The sequence below is a fragment of the Zonotrichia leucophrys genome, chromosome 13 (assembly GCF_028769735.1).
Source record: "Zonotrichia leucophrys gambelii isolate GWCS_2022_RI chromosome 13, RI_Zleu_2.0, whole genome shotgun sequence".
NCBI lineage: Eukaryota > Metazoa > Chordata > Aves > Passeriformes > Passerellidae > Zonotrichia > Zonotrichia leucophrys.
Window position 1 is genome coordinate 12,016,771 of NC_088183.1, and position 17,752 is coordinate 12,034,522.

Genomic DNA, 17,752 nt, shown 5'->3' on the forward strand with positions numbered 1-17,752 from the left:
GTGCTTTGGAGTATGGTCTGAATAATTTATTTGTTTACTCTGAGGAGTATTATATTAGGGAAAAGGAATTCCTTTACCCTAATACAATGCTGGGAATTCTGGATGTTTTAAAGAGATTAGAAATCCAGGCCTCAGGAAAGAAAACCAGTAAAGGCCATATCAGGTCATTGCTTCTGACATTTTTGATTGTATGATCCTAAATACAAACACCTGAATTGTATTCTTCTGGAAGACAGAGAGTAGTGTGTCACTCTATGTGGATGGAGGAGGAGAATACTTCTTTTAGTTAGAACTGTTTCAAGTTTCTGCAAGTATTTATTCTATTGCATTAGTATTCTCCACACCTTATTTTTATTACTATATCTAGTAATTATATACAGTATATATTATTATATTAATTATTATTTCAGTTCTTCAGACTTGCTTTAACATCTCAATCTTGTGTAACAGTGAAGGAGGGGGAAAAATTTCTTCTGTGATAAATGCATATTCAAAAGGGATTGTGAAGTGAGATACCAACTGAGCTGGCTTGGGCAGGGTAGAGTTAATTTTCTTCACATTGGCCGGTATGTGCTGTGGTTTGGATTTGTGGTGGGAAAGGCAGTGATAACACAGGGGTATTTCAGTTATTGCTGAGCAGTGCTTGCACAGAGTCAGGGGCTTTGCTCCTTGTCACATCTCCCCACAGAGAGGAGGCTGGTGCACAAGGAGCTGGGAGGGGACACGGCCAGGACAGCTGATCCCAAATGACCTAAAGGATGTCCCAGACCGTGCAGTGTTATGTTCAGCATATAAAGCCAGGGGGAAAGGGAGGAAGGAGACATTTGTCTTTGGTGGCATTTGTCTTTAAAACTCCTGTTACTCAGCCCTGCTTTCCTGGGGAAAGCTGAATTCCTGCCTGGCCATAGAAAGTGGTGAAGAAATTCCTTGCTTTTCTTTGCTTGTGTGCATGGCTTCTGCTTTGCCTGCTAAACTTTCTTTATTTCAATGCCCAAGTTTTCTGAGAGTTCCTGCTCTGGTTCTCTCCCCATCCCAGCAGTGAGGGAGGCTGTGAGTGGCTGCTGGGGCTGAGGGGGCAGCTGGGTTAAACCACAGCACTGGAACATCAGCTGCTCAGAACCATACTGGGGCCACTGCTGGAACAGAGGGAGAACAGATTTAATCTAAGACAGTTCTGCTCAACTAAACCTTAGGCAATTTTACCCCTAGGAATATTTCTGAGATGGGGATCATGGGAAAAGCACACCAAAGTCTTTGTCTCTTCTTTGGTCTTTCAGACCTATAATATTCTCGATACTAGACTGAGCAGAAGTAACCCATTGTGCTCCATGGTAGCACAGTAAAAATTATTTCAAGCAGTGGTAAGTAAAATATCCTCACTTGTGGCATGATTTCCATGCTTGAGGCTGACCATGATGAGCAGGGAAAGGTGATCCTACATAAAGGATTCTGTATCCTTGGGTCCCACCCCTACAGCTGCCTGCTGATGTATAGACTCTTAATTGGGTTTATCACTAAATAATTAAATGGTTAAACCCAATTCTAGCATAAACTGAATCCAAACACCTCTTAGCTGAACAGTACATCAGAGATTTTCCCTCTTGAGATTCATCCCTAGAGTTATGTGGTCCTAACTATGTAAAATAAAGCTCCTGGTATGTGGCATGTGGCAATAAAACAAACATCTGGGTTTAGGTTTTTTCATAATATTGATTTTGAATTGAGTTGAAGGGGTAGCATGTGAACTGTGTGTGAATAAATTATAATTCAATGTGCTTGTTTTCTGTTCTGAGAGCTGGGCTGGGCCAGCTTGAAGTATTTAATCAGTCTGAACAAAGAAACAGACAAATCAAAGGCATGAATTAGTTGACTCAGCTGGACAATGCTTTCATAAAAATACGAAACTGTGGATTATTGATTATTTTTAGCAGTTAATATGTACGGCATAGTGGAGAGGGTTGTGGTTTTTTGTTGTTGTTTTACCTTTTTTCCTTCTGAACGATACTGGAACTTAAGGATTTTCACATGAATGGCTGCCACCTGCAGAGTGACTGGTTCTCATTGCTTTCAGAGGTGTTTATACATTGGGTTTCTTTTAAATAATAACAAAAATAATTACATTATCCATTGAGATTTATAAAATTCCTACTAGTGTCAAAAATATTGGACCTTTCAAAGATTTCCAAATCAATTATCTGTCCTTCCAGGTGGCCACTTCATTATCTAAATTATGTGTACCTTTTGGGAAAAAGAATAAACCTCTTACACAGTCTTGTTACTCTTGAAGAAGCATCTCTGTGGCTGTTGAAGGGTTGATGCCAGGCTATGGATGCAAAGTAAAAGCTTAATGATCTGATTATAGCAAAACTTGTCTATGTGAATTTGTTCTGCTCCTGTGTACTGATCAGCTTCAGAGTGGTGTTTGCAGCAGTTTTGGGGCTGTTAGGCTATTTGCAAAGGAAAATTTTGAAGCTTTAGCTGACAAATAAATATCCTAGAGTGCTGTGATCTTTGTCTCTACCCCTTTGCTATCAGCAGAACCACCCATGTGCTCCTTGACTGTTGGAGTTGCCCTCACGAGTGCCTTGGTGTTAGAAAGGTGCAGACACGAGTGCAATGTGACATCAGGCTGGGTGTCTCTCCCTTGCTGCAGAGCCCTCGAGGTGCCCTTTCTGTGTCCTGCAGCCTCACAAACCATTTCTCTCCTGGTCCCCTTTTGTAGCTGGCCATGTGTGCTAAGTGTCCTTCAATGCAAAGCCAAATCCTTGCCAAGTGTTTGTGATGGACCAGAGTTATTCACACCTTGTGTAAAAGAGGCAGTGGGCAGGGAAACAACAGTAACGTGTCAAGCTCCTTGATCTGTGGGCCATTAAGCCTCCAGATTGTTTTTAGTTAGCAACATTTTACCGTGTAAATGATGCCACTGCTGAGGCAGGGAGGTGGGAGAGAGATAAGGTGTCTGAAGTGATTAATTGGCGTTCTAATGACCATGCTAATTTTGTGTGGTGTTGGACTCCTATGTATACATTTCCTTGTCTGATGCAAACAAACACAGGCTCATCCTCCTCCCTCTGCCTTTCATTTAATTATGGTCCATAGCAACTAATCCCTTTTTCCAGCCTGAGAGCAGCCTCTTCTCAAAGAGGGGTTCTTCTCACTCTTCTCTTTCTCAGGTGCTTTGTGAAACTGGGTGGCCTTCAGTTAGGGCATGAAGGCCACACATACACCACTGCTTGGTCAGAAAAGCACAAAAGCCTCAAGGCAGACAATTGGAAATACTGATCAAGTTCTTTCAAGGTGGATGTCAGTGTTAAGACCAGTTAAAATTGCCTGTCCTACTGCTCTCCAGCTGCACAAGAAAGGTACATTCAATTCAAGGCCAACACTGGATCCACACCATACAGAGCTGTCAGCAGACTCAGCAGAGAGCTCTCAAGCTGCTGGTGCTCAGATGCTCCCAAGCCTCAGCTCCTTGGGATCTGGCCCATCCAGGACCAGGTTGGACCATCCAGGCAGGCTGAGGGGGCAGCATGTGAAGGCTGGCACCACCCTTGCCTATGCTGCATCTGTATTTCAGATTGCAGGAGAACTTTCATATTCTCTTTCTGCTGCCTTTTGCCAACACTTAAAAACCAAACCCCTTTGTGACACTGTTCACAGGGGTTCTTGGATGAGGTAAGAGATGAAGGTCTGACTCCATGTTTCAGAAGGTTTGATTTATTATTTTATGATATATATTACATTAAAACTATACTAAAAGAATAGAAGAAAAGGTTCTCATCAGAAGGCTGGCTAAGAATAGAAAGGAATGATAACAAAAGTTTGTGGCTCGGACAGAGAGTCCGAGCTGGGCTGTGATTGGCCATAAATTCAAAACAACTCTATGAGACCAATCACAGATGCACCTGTTGCATTCCACAGCAGCAGATAACCATTGTTTACATTTTGTTCCTGAGGCCTCTCAGCTTCTCAGGAGGAAAAATCCTAAGGAAAAGATTTTTCATAAATAGATGTCTGTGACAGCCCTTTTAGAGTGCACTTTTAGAGTCTCACAGCTCCCATGATTGGGCATGTCCAGAGCTATCCTGCTGTTGAGTGCAGGTGTGATGACACTGCAGGACTGTAGTGTTGTTCAAATGAAGGAAAAGGTCAAGTCAGGGAATATAAGGGGAACTTGTAAAAGTGTGCTATCCACAGAAGAAGGGAGGGATGTTAAGGGTAAGCCTGGGCTAAGCATTAGTAAGCAGATATCCAACTGCAGAAGCACTCAAAGGCAGCTGAGAGCAGAATGAATCAACAGATGGATCAGTGAAAGTTATCCAGAGGTTAATTCTGCAAATGGATTTGTATGGAAGCTTATTCATATTTTCTCATTTTCATGAGGAGTTTTGCCTGAATAAGCAAGATTGATTGAGCCTGCAGTTGTTGCATTACTATTAGAATTGTGAACTGGACATTCAGATCCCTCAGGCAGCTGGGAAAATGTCAGCCCTACCCATGCAATAAATACCATTCATATTGACCTGCTGCAGGACATTGTTTCCCTTGTTCCTGGAGTGCTAAAAATCACTGTTACTGCCTTCCAGGATAACTCTTCTGATCTCTTAGTTCAGCCAAAAAACTAATGTATTTATGTATAAAAGTCATAGATTCAATATGTCCAGACATCCTTTGTGTATCAATGCCCAGAAATAGGTTAAATTTTCTGATGAATGAGCCACACAGACAATATCTAGCTAAAGGAAGGAATCTCTTCCTGCTACATCCAGTTTATGACATGCTTATGTAAATTTAAATGTCTTTATGCTGATGCACAAGAAGTCACTGAAATTAAAAAACAAAAAAATGTAGGCAATGGATGGCCAGGAAGTCTGGAAAGGTTCAATACTTGGGCTGAGCTCTGGAAAGTAGTCTGAAAATATATCCAAAGTTTGTTCAGCATACCTTCAACATTTTGTGGAGTGAAAAAGCTGAGAAATGTCCTGTTGCTGCCTACATTTGCTTTTTAAGAGCCAAGAACTTGACACTTCAGTGTTTTTGTCTGTGTATGAGCATGTCTTCTTGTCTGTATTTTGAAAAGACGTGTATTGTTTTGTATGGCTGCAATAAGAGAGAGAAAACACAGGCCACAGCTTGGGAGCCACCTGTGAGTAACTTGCTCTTTCATTTTTAGCTCATTTTGTTTTGTGATGTCTTGGCATGTATTGATTACATGGGTAGATCTTCAAGATGATGAGCTAAAGAAATTGAGCAGCACATGCAGTGAGAATAAAACAGTTTGATGAAGAATGATATTTTTAATTTCAACTCAGATACCACTTTGCCACTTGCTTTGTGCCATACTCTGTCTTTACCTGTTCACTGTTTAGTTGCTCTGTTGTAATCTAGAGTCTAAACAAATCTGAATTTAGGACCATGAAACCACATTTTTCTTGACCTTTTTTTTTTTTTTTACTTTCTTACTTTGCTATAATTTTAAATTTAACCTGACTCCTGCACATCTTTCATGAATTTTGATTGTGAAGGTTGATCCCTATTAATTCCAGCTAAATGATGTGGAACAGGATGGTAGGATAGTCAAACTCTCTTGGTTTGGGGATTGGCGTGGGGGGAGTGAAGGACAGAAACTACAGGAATACTTAATAGTGCAGCAGAATACAATCATAAATAATTCATGGAAAAACAGGATTTTTTTTCTCACTGCATTTTCTCCTATCACTGAAAAATCTAATTGAATATGAAGAGAAAAACAGCACTAAAGTATGTCAATGGGATAATTTGCAAAGGACAGAACATACCTTTTCTCAGGGGCATAGTGAACTTCAGGAAAAATACCCACCAAAGTGAAGATTGCTGCCTGTCTTTAGGTTGTTTAGTTTTGTGCTATGTTTTACGTCTTATCTTTTTTTTTTTTTTTTTAATTCTTCCCACTTACTTTTCTGTTGTTTTTGTTCCAAAACGAATGAAGTAACTAAAGTAATTTAGACTATCAGAGGATTTACAGGGAGTGTACCTGGATAGGTTGTGAAGGGTGATAATGTTAAATATGATTGTCCCCTCCCTGCTTTGGACATTTAGGCTTGCAGTTTGACCAGGCTGATGTCTGGTGCCAGGGACCACAAACAATAAATCAGATTTTTTTCCCCTACCATTTTTCTTTCTCGCCAAGTTTCATAGTTAAAGGCTGTGGCTTATGGCATGGGGGATTTCAATCTTTGTGGCTCCATTTGCTCTGGTGGAGATGGAATGCCTTCTTGCTTATGTAGAATTGATTGAAGTAAAATGAAGTTGAAGGAAGAGAAAGAGAAAAACACATTAAGTGCTGTGTGTTAACCCTGCATGAGAGGGAAGGGGGTTACAATAACTTGCCATAAGAGTTTTAGAAACCACATCTATGAGGAAATGTCCTGGATTAACAAAGTCATTTGGTAAATGAATTTCAGTCCCTGCAGCTGACTTTGCTCAACTTTGCATAAACTGAATGTTCTGTGGAGCTGACTGGAGTCCCTGGTACACTGCAAGGGGATAGTACTGATTTTCAGCACTCTGATATTTTGCATACAGTGCCCCAGCATGTTCTGCTGGTCCTGTATGTGATTCTGGGGAGCTTCAGCAAAAAGATGAAGCACTGGAGTTGGCAGAATTTCACAGCAATTTGGTGATTTCTACCCCCAGCCTCTGACTTGCCTTCCCTTAGCTGCTCCTTCTGTGCCAGGGCTCTGTGCCAGCCTTTTAGGGAGGAGAAATGGCTGTGGTAAAACCAAAGCAGAGGCTGGGTCCATTCTGCATGGTCAGAGGAAAGATGTGCCTGCCCTAAGGTCTTTACAAGCAATTCAGTGGGTGAAGGTGTGGGTGATAATGAAATGTGAGGTGGCTCTGAAGGTCTCCACTGATTTGGGCAGCAGGTTTGTTACTGGGCCCAGACAAGGCTCTGCACAAGGCTGAACTTTGGGGTAAAACAGGGGGTTCAAGGGGAGATATGGGGTAGGCTGTGCCTCCCTAGTGCCTCAGCAATGGGGAAAGGCAGAGGGCACCTAGGGGCAGGAGTTTGGGATTAAAGGAGGCTGCACCCACTGAAACCCCGAGAGAGGGAGAGAAAACCCCATGGGTGTGTGCCCCAGTGGGCTCTCTCCCTTTATTCGAATATTGAAGGACTCCTCTGTCTCCTTTTTGGACATAAACCTGTGGCATTTGTGTATTTTTCCTAACAATGGTGAATCTGAATGTTTGAATGGTGTTTTGGAGAAAATGTTGCTAAGTCTGAAGCTGAGTTCTGCAAAGGATAACTAACACAGTATAAGCTAGTTGGTGGGATTAGAATTTGGAGGAGCCTTGGTCCTGTGTGTGAGCACTTGAAGTGCTCCTGCAAGCTTCTGGAAGCACTGCAGGTGCTCCAGCAAAGCCCTGTGCTGTGTCAGTGGTCACAGGGGTTCTTGGATGAGGGAAGAGACGAGAATGTTGACTCCATGTTCAGAAGGCTTGATTTATTATTTTATGATATATATATTCCATTATAACTAACTAAAAAGAAACAGAAGGAAAGGTTTCCTCAGAAGGCTAGCTAAGAATAGAAAGGAATGAATAACAAAGGTCTGTGACTCGGACAGAGAGTCCAAGCTCTCTGGTCTGTGGTTGGCCATTTATTGTAAACATTCAAGATGGCCCAATCACAGACACAGCTGATGCCTTCCACAGCAGCAGATAACCATTACTAGATTTTGTTTCTGAGGCCGCAGCTCCTCAGAAAGGAAAAAATCCTAAGGAAGGATTTTCACAAAAGGATGTCTACAACACTGTGCTGAGAATGGCACATCCTCATTCCCCAGGTAGCTGCACATTGCAGATTACCCAAACCAAAAAAGAGCTCCTCTCTGTCAGTTTAGCTGTTTTCTCCCCTAGTCTTGCCACAGTGGAGATTTTAATAAGGTGACAGGAATTTTTGAAATCCCGATTTGCAACGTGAAAGGCAGAATGCCAAATCTGGTTTGGCTTTAAAAGCAGACTGAGTTGATTTTTGTGAAACTACCTCTAGTGCTCTGTAGTTCAGTGCAGTAATGCAGCTCTGCCAGCCTTGCTTCAGCTCTGTGCCATGAAGAAAAAAACCTGAAAATAATGAAGAGAATGACTGTAGGCATAGCACTTTTACTGCAGCTCTGCCATGTGGTATTAGTGTCCGCAGCAGGAATTCCACAGCTTTTTACACAGTGACAACTAGATGTAGACAAGACCACACTGAGCTCTCTCCTGTCTTCAGCCTTGCAGTTTTTTTTTCTCTTCTATGCTTGGACACGCTTAGCAGACTTGCATTTCATGAAGCTGGGCTCATCCCTCCTCAGGCAGGACGAGCAGGGGGCACAGAGGCTCAGCACCCACCCTTGCAGCCCTCTGCTGCTGATTGCTGCAGTGCTCTGAAATCAAGAGCTCGGCCATTGTAAGCATCCCTGAGCTTGCTGGAGCTGCCCTTTGTTTCATTCTAGGCCCTGGTAATTGCTCCTGTGGGCCAAGCCTTTTACCTTCATTTATGCATAAACCAGTCATTTATTGAGGTGAAATCATCAGACTTTCTGCAGTGTTTACAGGTAAGCTTTCTGTGTGACACTCATTTAGTCTACCCAACCATCCATATATTAAAGGTATTGCACATTTTCCCTTTCTATGCTCAGACAAATCAGCTGCTGATCTCAGTCTGATTAAATGTCAATTTACAGAGATCATCCTATGAGTTCACTCTCCTAACTTCTGCTTGGAGCAAGAGCACTTTTTGCTGTGCCTGTGCTAGTGGGGCTTTTTGTGGGCTGTTGCAAATTACTGGTGTAAAAATCACTAATAAAGTGAACTAAATAACTTTATGTGTACTTTATTATGAATCCCTTTTTCTTATCAATCAATAAGGAAAAGGGATTCATAATAAAGTATGAATAAAAGTAAAATACTTTTTTACTAAAAGTATTAAAAGTAAATACCATTGCCTCATGAGGTTTTTCAAAGATTAGTGGTTTGGAACCTGCTGATATTTGTTTTATCAGTTATTCACAAAGTATTAGCTAGAGTTCATTTACAAAAATACAAATATTTTGTTTATTGCCAAGTTTTCCTAGTAACTAAATCTCTGAAGTCTGAGAGTGCTTTAGTGTTTATGAAAAGAACCAAAAAAGTAGAAGAAAGCTGGGATGGAATTCCTGTGAGCACTTTCCTATAGTGAGATGGTTGTTATGCGTCAGGGGTTAACTGAATCAATTCTGGGGTGGGCAGTCTGGGTAATCGAGAGCATTTGGGTGATTTTGTCTCCTAAGAAATTGAAATGGATGTTTTTGATGTTACTCATTTAAAATGGGATGAAAGCTAACCATTGATAAGAGTCTTGCTGTTACTTAGAAGTAAAAAAATGTGCAAGGAGAATTCAATGAGCAGAGATCTTTGGGAACTGTTTTGCTCATCTTGGTGAGCTTTGTGCAGGGCATTACCTATTATCACTCCCTCTGCCATCTGGAGTTCTTGCTCCCTTTAAAGAGAGTGCATTCAAAAGACTTTATACCTTTTCAGAGTTTCTTTTGTGAAAGAAACAGGCAGTAGTTCAGATTTTGACATTTCAGAACCCTATCCTTTATTATTCAAATAATTCCAAATGATTTGTAGGAGTATGAGTCTTTGTGCCTCATGGCAGTCAGATAATGTGTGGCTCTGAGGGTTATGGGTCTGACTATTTTGCTTGAGCAATCAAGACTTCTGCTTTTGGACCATGTGTCATCTTCTAGGTTTACCTGGATTAGAATTGCTTAAATCCATGGTTTAAATTCTGTAAGTTATGAGTCTATACAGACTTTTTAAGATCATGTGATATATGACACGAAGACACTGAAGCGCCAGGGTGTTGATGGTACTCTATGACCAAGTTAACTTTTTGGAGCAGTTTCTGTGACCTTTGCACAGCATTTTCTTTAGCAGCATGTTTGGTAGGTACCTGAGACACGATGCTTCTGCTGGCAGGGCTGGTCTTGAGGGTCATAAGTTTGAGAACCCTTCACAAATTGGGGAGTTACATTGATTTAAATTGTCAGGAATTGTTCTTGATATCTCTCACCAAGGCTCAAATCTTTTGAATTCTTGATACTTCAGAATCAAGTCTTGTGCAGTCCTTGGTTGATGCTTTTTGCTTTTATTGCTGTCTTGCCAGCAGTTGCATAATGCCCTTCCACATTTCATCATTCTGCTGGATCTTTCTGGGAGTTCCTATTGCTGCAGCCCCAGGTGTGAAATCTGTGTGGTGATACACAGTTGCACACTGAGAATAATTTCTGTGATCAGTTTATAGAGTTTTAATCCATCTTTGCCATTGTCCTTATTGTAACTAAAACACTCCAAGCTTTTTTGCTACCTTGGCTCGTATAGGTTTGATTTAGAACAATAACTAAGCTGTTGGGGTTAGGTGACAGCTCATAAACAAATAGATTACTTCTTGAATCCTAGCTTCAGTGATCAGCCCTCCTTTGCTGTGCTGTGGAAAGGTAAGAACTAAGAATTAGCAAAAAGATAAGATATGAGGTGCAGTGAGAATTTGAACTACAGGCTGTTACCTTTTGCCATTAGATGTGTCTACTGTTGTGGTTTTGTTGCCATTTTTTTTTCTGTGTTTCAATTTTATACCCAGTGCTTATTGTGTATGATTGCAGGGGATTCCTAAGCCCTGCTCCCTCCCAGTCAAAACTGGCCCTTTCCCTGGTAAGGACTTTGCCTATGAAACTGTTGTTTTGACATAATTTTGAATTTTCAAACCAGTTGTTTAAGAGTGGGAGTTTTTTTCAGGCAGCATTCAACATTGAAGATAACACAAAAAACAATATCAGCTGTAAATTTTACAGCAACATTTTAAAAACCAACCAAGCCCACCAAACCACCTATTTATCTTAGAGTTTGAGGGCTGTCTTTGTTAAAGCTGTCAGATTTGTGTGTTCTTGTGTGCACTGACTTTACATGGAATGAAGTGGGGACTAATAGCATAATTCTGCATCAGAGAAAAGGCTTGGAGCAGAACTGAGGAGGGAAGAGTGTTTGAAACAAAAAATCCATATGTAGTCTATATACATTTAGATTAATAGATAATCCCAACTCAATGTGTGGAAATTCAGGGCAATAAAATGAACAGCATTTGGTCTTGAGGAAAAAATGAAATAAAATGAATCGGGGACATGGTGAACCTTAAATTATTTAAGCTCCTCCAGTGGTAGTGCTCCATAATTGCTTTCCTTTTCTGTAAATGTTTCACAGCTGTGAAGTTTCCAAGTGAAGAGCTAAAGTGCTGGCTATTGTACAAAAATTAGGGCCAATTTCTGCCTGCCTTGATCTCTGGTAAAATCTCATCGTGTCCCTATCTTGTGCTCTCTGCAGTCAATTACACCTGTGCCAAGTGGGTGTGAATTGCTACTATTTATGAGCTGATGTGGTTCTATCTTGCATTGTGCCCAGTGTACAAGACCACAAAAAGCAGCACACAGTCCAGAATTGAGGACTTTTCTTACAGCCTAAGGACATGCACTTGAAAACAAAGACCCGTCCAAAAATACATGAAAACAGCAAGAACTTCAGGAAGCTCTCTGGAGTATCAGCATTAGCTTTCTCCTGCATTGTTTGGGAGTGGGATTTCTTTCAGCCAGCACTCACAGTGAAGATAACTCAAAAAGCACTTTTATTCTGATTGTGTGTGGACAGCCACCATTTTGAGAAATGAAAGGTAATTTGGAGCCTTAATGAAATTAGAAGAAATGTATGATCTGCCTGATTTCCTTTATGCCTCTCTAGGTTTTTCAGCATTTCATCTAAGCATGGAAAAGTTCCAGGATTTCTGCTTGCCCCTGCCTGTGCGCCCACATTTGAAACCAGCCTGCCCCAAGCAGTGCCCAGTGTCCCCTGTGGGATGGCAGCAGTGCTCACAGCAATTCCAGCAGGGCTGGTGAGCTTGCCATGGAGGTGACTGATGTACAGAGAAGTTCCAGATGTTGTGAGAGGCATGGAAAAGCACATCACTCACAGAAAGCAAGATAGGAGGAAGAGACACCTTTATTTCACATGATTCCTCACCTCAAGAACACAAAATTGTGTCTGCTTTTGGGACAGGCATGTTGTAGCACTCACATGAGGATTTTTTTAGTTTTACTCTTTCAGCTAATATAGATTTACATTTTTCTGAGGGAATGACTCTAGGGGATCTGTGTCACTAAAGGCTGCTTACACTTCAGCAGTAAGCAGCATGGATTTTGTTGGAATTACTCAAATGTGTATGTAAATATATGTAAAACTGTGCTGATCAAAGCAGGATCTGCCACAAAATGTGACATAAAGATTGGCTTTGCATAACTCATACCACTATAGTGATAATGTGGCATTTGGCTACTTGTGCTGTGTGTTCTTTTTACTTGCCCTCATAATTTCTTTAACTTCATGCTTTTTTTGGATTTTTTTGGGGTTTTATTCATTTGTTTTGGGGGTTTTTGCAAGGTGAATAGGTGCTGTTGTTCATGATTTCAAATGTTTTGAGTTGCTTGTCCATTTGATTTTTGAAATACTGCTTTTGCTCTGGTGCCAGGTTAGACTGAGTAAGCTGTAGAAAAATCCAACCTAACAACTGCACGGAGAACTTAAAATACTATTGAATTGTTTAAGTTCTTTAAACAGTTTTTATTTCTTTAAATGCATCTCACTGGTGCTACAAATAAAATTGAATTAGTTGTCATTTACCACCTCTGCCCTATGGTAGAATGAGCTAAAAAGCTTTACATAATCAAGTAATTTGGAATTTAACTAACTTGTTTATTTAAACAGAGTGTATTTTTCAGAGAAATCCATAGTCTACTTTGTAAATTCTTTTCAGATCTTTTTCATTTTATTGACTTTGATTAGCCAGCTAATTTGTACTAAATCAATAAGTGTGATTCTGATAGCTCATTTTGAACCCTTAGCATGGAAGGCTGAAACAAAGAAGGGATTAGTGAAGTGTTTTGCTGACATTCCAATCTATTTTAAGTGAATGCAAGCTTTCTAATAAATATTTAATGGATAGTTGTTTGTGGTTTAATAGAATTAGATAATTCTATTAGAATCCTGTTTGGAGATTTACATGTACCATACATCACTGCTGAGGACACGGTTAATAATTTAGGCTAAGTGACTAGTAATTAGAAACACAGAGTAAGCAGGGGTGTTTTTTCTGTCATCCAAGGATTTAGGTGGGTTCTCTTTCATACAGAAGAACTCATTTGGCAAGTTTGGGACAAGCCTCAAATGTGATAGCAAAGCATGAGGCCCCTGGGTTTATTTAATATCTTATCCTCTGAGTTAATGAGTTGGAAAATAGTTCACTGTTTATCTACAGTAGATTGAGCACATGTTGCCAATTCAATTTTATGGAATGTAATCTCTGAGAGATTGTCTTCTGCCCATTGCTTTCTCATGGTTTGAATCTCTGCTGTCCTCAGCTCCAGGACACCATTTCCCACATTGGCCATGGAGTTGTCAGAAGATCAGTGCAGCAGAACTTGGTAAAAGCCAGTTACTATGGGGAGGGTCTGCAAAGATAGGCTTTGGAAATTTCTATGAGAATGCACAAAACCTAAGTTGTAAGTGGAATGGCAAGGAAAAAGCATTTGAGAAAACACTGAGGAAAGTTAAAATTAAATATTTAAAATACCGCCACTTACATTGGCTTAGGTTTTCAGGTGAAGCTTTAGAAATGGTTATACAGGAATCTCTATGGACCCTTAATTTAGGGTTAGCAGGAACAGCTGTTCTCAGCTGCAGTAGGAGACTGCTTGTTGTTTAGTCCTGATCTCAGGGAGTAGGGTTTGGCAGGAAAGATGTTCTCATCTCCTGCAGCAGTCTTGGCATGTGAGGACAATTGGAATGCATAGCTGAGTGAAGGGACCATGCCCAGCCAGCTCTGCATCCCGGCCATCCCTTGGTCAGTGAGATGAGGAGGTTGTTACCCATCTCCTGCACTGTGCAGGAGGTGAACTCTTGTTCTATCCTCTGGTTATTCACATTGTAATATCAGCTCTGTGCATCTCCTGGAGTACAGAGTAGTCAGGGACACCTATCCAAGTAGTGTGGGAGATGCTGACCATATTCTCTGATTTGTTCTCCATTCATGTGTGTTTGTCAGTACTGGAGAGCCAGAACTGGTGTTTTCAGGCTGACCCAGCATTTCAGCTCTGGTGCAGTTTTACACTTCATTCAGTGTACTTCTACATGGTCTAGAGCAGCAGGAGCACTGTTGTGCTTGTTAAGAGTTTTGTCTCTAAAGCCTGGGTTACCTTAAGGTTCACTTTTGTAAGCAGGAGAGTTCAAGAGGCCATAGTAGTGCAGAGTCAGCTTGCTGCCACTTCCCTTTTGTTCTTAGCAGCTGTAAGATGTGTGTTACATACCTGGTAGACATAATTTGCAGAATTCTTCTTTGAAGAATATTGATTTTATGAGGCTCTGTAGTTAGTATTGAAGAGAGAGAGTTTGACAAAGGCTAAAAAGTCATCCTTTCAAGAAATGTCATCCTTCCCAAATTCAGTTTTCTTTTTAATTGAAGGTGAGCTAGTTGATGAGTGTAACTAAGTGTGTAGATTTGAGGAGTATCATATCATTGTTCAGTTACACAGTAGTGTCAGGAAGTGTGCAAGAGGACAATATTTCACAGGAATCTTCAACTTAGACATGGCTGGGAAATTATGAAGGAATGTAGAGATATGAAGTAATGTGAGCATTTTTTGTTTCTTTGTTTGAATTTTTCTTTGCCTCATAATCCTTTTCACTTCTCAAAGATTACTCCATAGCTCAGTTAATACTGTTGTGTAGTAAAACTGGCTTGAACTGGAGCTAGGCTCTGCTCTGGACACTGCCAAGCTCAGAAGTGGACCTCTCTTGGGGTTTGGAGATGATTTCATTCTTGACAATTGCAGAGTCAGTTCTGTGGAATTCCTGTCATTGCTTGAGCTAAATTTGCTGAAGCTGAGGCCTGATCTGGCCTTTAATTTTAGTGTATGCATGTGTGTGTGTGCATGTGTGTAAGGAAACTTTCCTAAAGTGCTCAGGGCAGGTTCTGAGGCCTCACTGCTGATGCTGAACTCCTGGTGCAGTGAGGTTAACAGGCACTGCACTGGCATGACAGATGGAATTAACACCCTTCCTTTGAGATGCTTTTTCTTAAGCTTCTCTTAGTTTTTTTCTAGTCCTGGCATGGATAAAAGAATAGCTTCCCCCTGGTTCCTTTGCTCATTTGAAGTTTGCTTTGTTCCAGTTGTATCCCTTATGAGGTAGTGATACATACTGTGTTCTCCGGAGAGCAGTTCCATTACTGTGAGCTGTTAGTTCCACTCAATATTCACTCCTTGGAAACAATGGTTTGATGAGCTGGGACATGGATTGTTATATTAAGCAAGAAAATAACTTGAACTGCTCCTGTAATTACTCTGCATGCAGCCAGTCTCGGGATTTCTGGCAAGCTCACCTTCATTTCTACATATATAATGTTACGGTACTTAGCATTTCTGTAACATGGCATTACACCTTCAAATTGTTTTCTAGTTATTAACTAATTAATCTCATAACACCCCTGTAAGGTATATCTGTTTGTTTCTGCTTGGGTGACTGTGTGGAGGATAATAATATGTGGCTTGAATATTAACAGAGTAGTGTATTGCATTTGTAGTTGGTGCTTTGTTTTGAGGTTTTGTTTTGGTTTAACCCTGGCTGGCAGCCACTCGCCTGCTTTCCCTCAGCAGGATGGAGGAGACAATCAGAAAGGTAAGAGTGAGAGAGCTTGTTGGTTGAGATAAAGACAGTTTAAAAGATAAGGAAAAACTGAACAAACTATAAAGTAAAATAGAGAATTAATTCTCTGCTTCCCATGGGAAGGTGTTGAAAGCAGGGCCCCGTCCCATGTAAAGGTGACAAGTGCCACAAAACTGTCATTCCCTTTCCTTCCTTCCCCTGGTTTTATTGCTGGGTATGATGCCCCATGGTGTGGAACATCCCTGTGGCCAGCTGGGGTCAGCAGTCCCAGGCTGCTGAGCTGCTCACTGCTGGGGCAGGGGAGGAGACCCTGAGGCTGAGTGAGCCCAGCTCCAGAGCAGGTAAAACACCCCCTGTCAGTGCTGCTCCCAGCACAAACCCAAAACACAGCACCAGAACACAAATCCAGAACACAGCACCAGAACAGCTACTATGAGGAAAGTTAACTCTTTCTCACCAAAACCAGTGCAGACTTGGAATTCAGTTACATGTTTTCTTCCTCCCAGCATCCTTGTCTCTGATATGGAATATTTGAACTTGTGCTGTCCCCAAAGGCTGAACAGAAATGTGCTGTCACACACGTGGGTAGTCCTGCAGGAGTCAGACTGCCACAGCTGTGAAAGGAAATATTTTTCAAGGAAACAGAGCTCTCACAAAATCTTCCTCTTCCTCAAAGGAAAAAAAGCAAAGAAACCCAAAACCAAATCAAACTGAAGCCTGACCAATTAAAACACTTTAAAAAATTACCCCCAAAAAACCAAACCAACAACCCCACCCTCCCAAACTACTCAGTCTTTGGATGTAGAAAGCATTCTATTTTGTGGGTGTGTCAAGTTCTTCTGTATGTTCAGCAGGAATCTTAGCCTGATGTTTCCCTGACCTCACTCCTAAAATCAGATAGTAATTTTCCAGCTTTGTCCAATGTGGGTGTTTTCAAAATCTTATTCTTTACCTTTTGTATGTTTGTACAGTGCCTTGTGCAGTAAAAGGATAATTTCAGATAGGCATTTGGGTTGTTATAAGAACCTGACTGAAAACAGTGTGGTGGTTTTTTGTCTTCTTTTTAAGAGTTTGTATGAAGCAGCACCATTTGTCCTATCACTGAAAGAGGAAAACAGAGGTACTTGGTGGAATTATAAAGAATTGTATATTAACCATGGAGGACAAAAAGGGAAGAGGAAGAGTAGGGTGCCCTGGCAGCTGTGTTGATTATCCAGGAATACCTGTTTTGGCAGATAAGCTGCAAGTAGAGTTGCCAAGGTAGTCTGAGTCATGACAAGCATCATTAGACAGTTTTCTCCAAGGTTTTGGCTAGGTCACTGACTAACTGTGAATTTGGGTCAAGGACCTGACTGGGTAAAGTAGCCTCATTTATCAGCTGCCACGGCTGAGATAACAGTCATCAGTCCATTTGACTAGCTGAGGAGGGAACAACTTATTTTGGTTTAGTAATGATTTGAGAGCCTCATCAATAAAATCACCAATACTCTTCAGTGCTGTAATCTGTCCATGTCTCAGTAGCCAGCATGATTTCTTGGCAGCAGAGAGAAGGGAGAACCAAGTGGACAAGCTGGTTTCCTCCCATTTCCTCTGAGATTGCACCTTGGAATCTCAGGACTAATTCACCAAGGTTATCCAAGATGGGATCCTCTTATTCTACAAAGCAGTTCTACCTTGTTGCATAGGAATAGTTGAAACCTTTATAAGGCTGGAATATTCTCTGGTTTTGTGCAGAAATTGTTCCTAGAAATTGTTCCTAGAGCACTGATTGTGCTCTTCCTCCTTGTTTTGTTTAATTATAACAAAATAGCTCCCTTTGAAGTATTCCCAGTTCACAAAGAGAGAGGAAAGCATTTCTGTAGTCCAGATCAGCAGGGCAGGGTGGTTTGCTAACACAGGTGTGGAACTCTCAAACCAGGTAACATCTGGCCACCTTGGAGGGTGGGCAGAGCAAATCTGCGTTTCCTTGTGTGCAATTTGC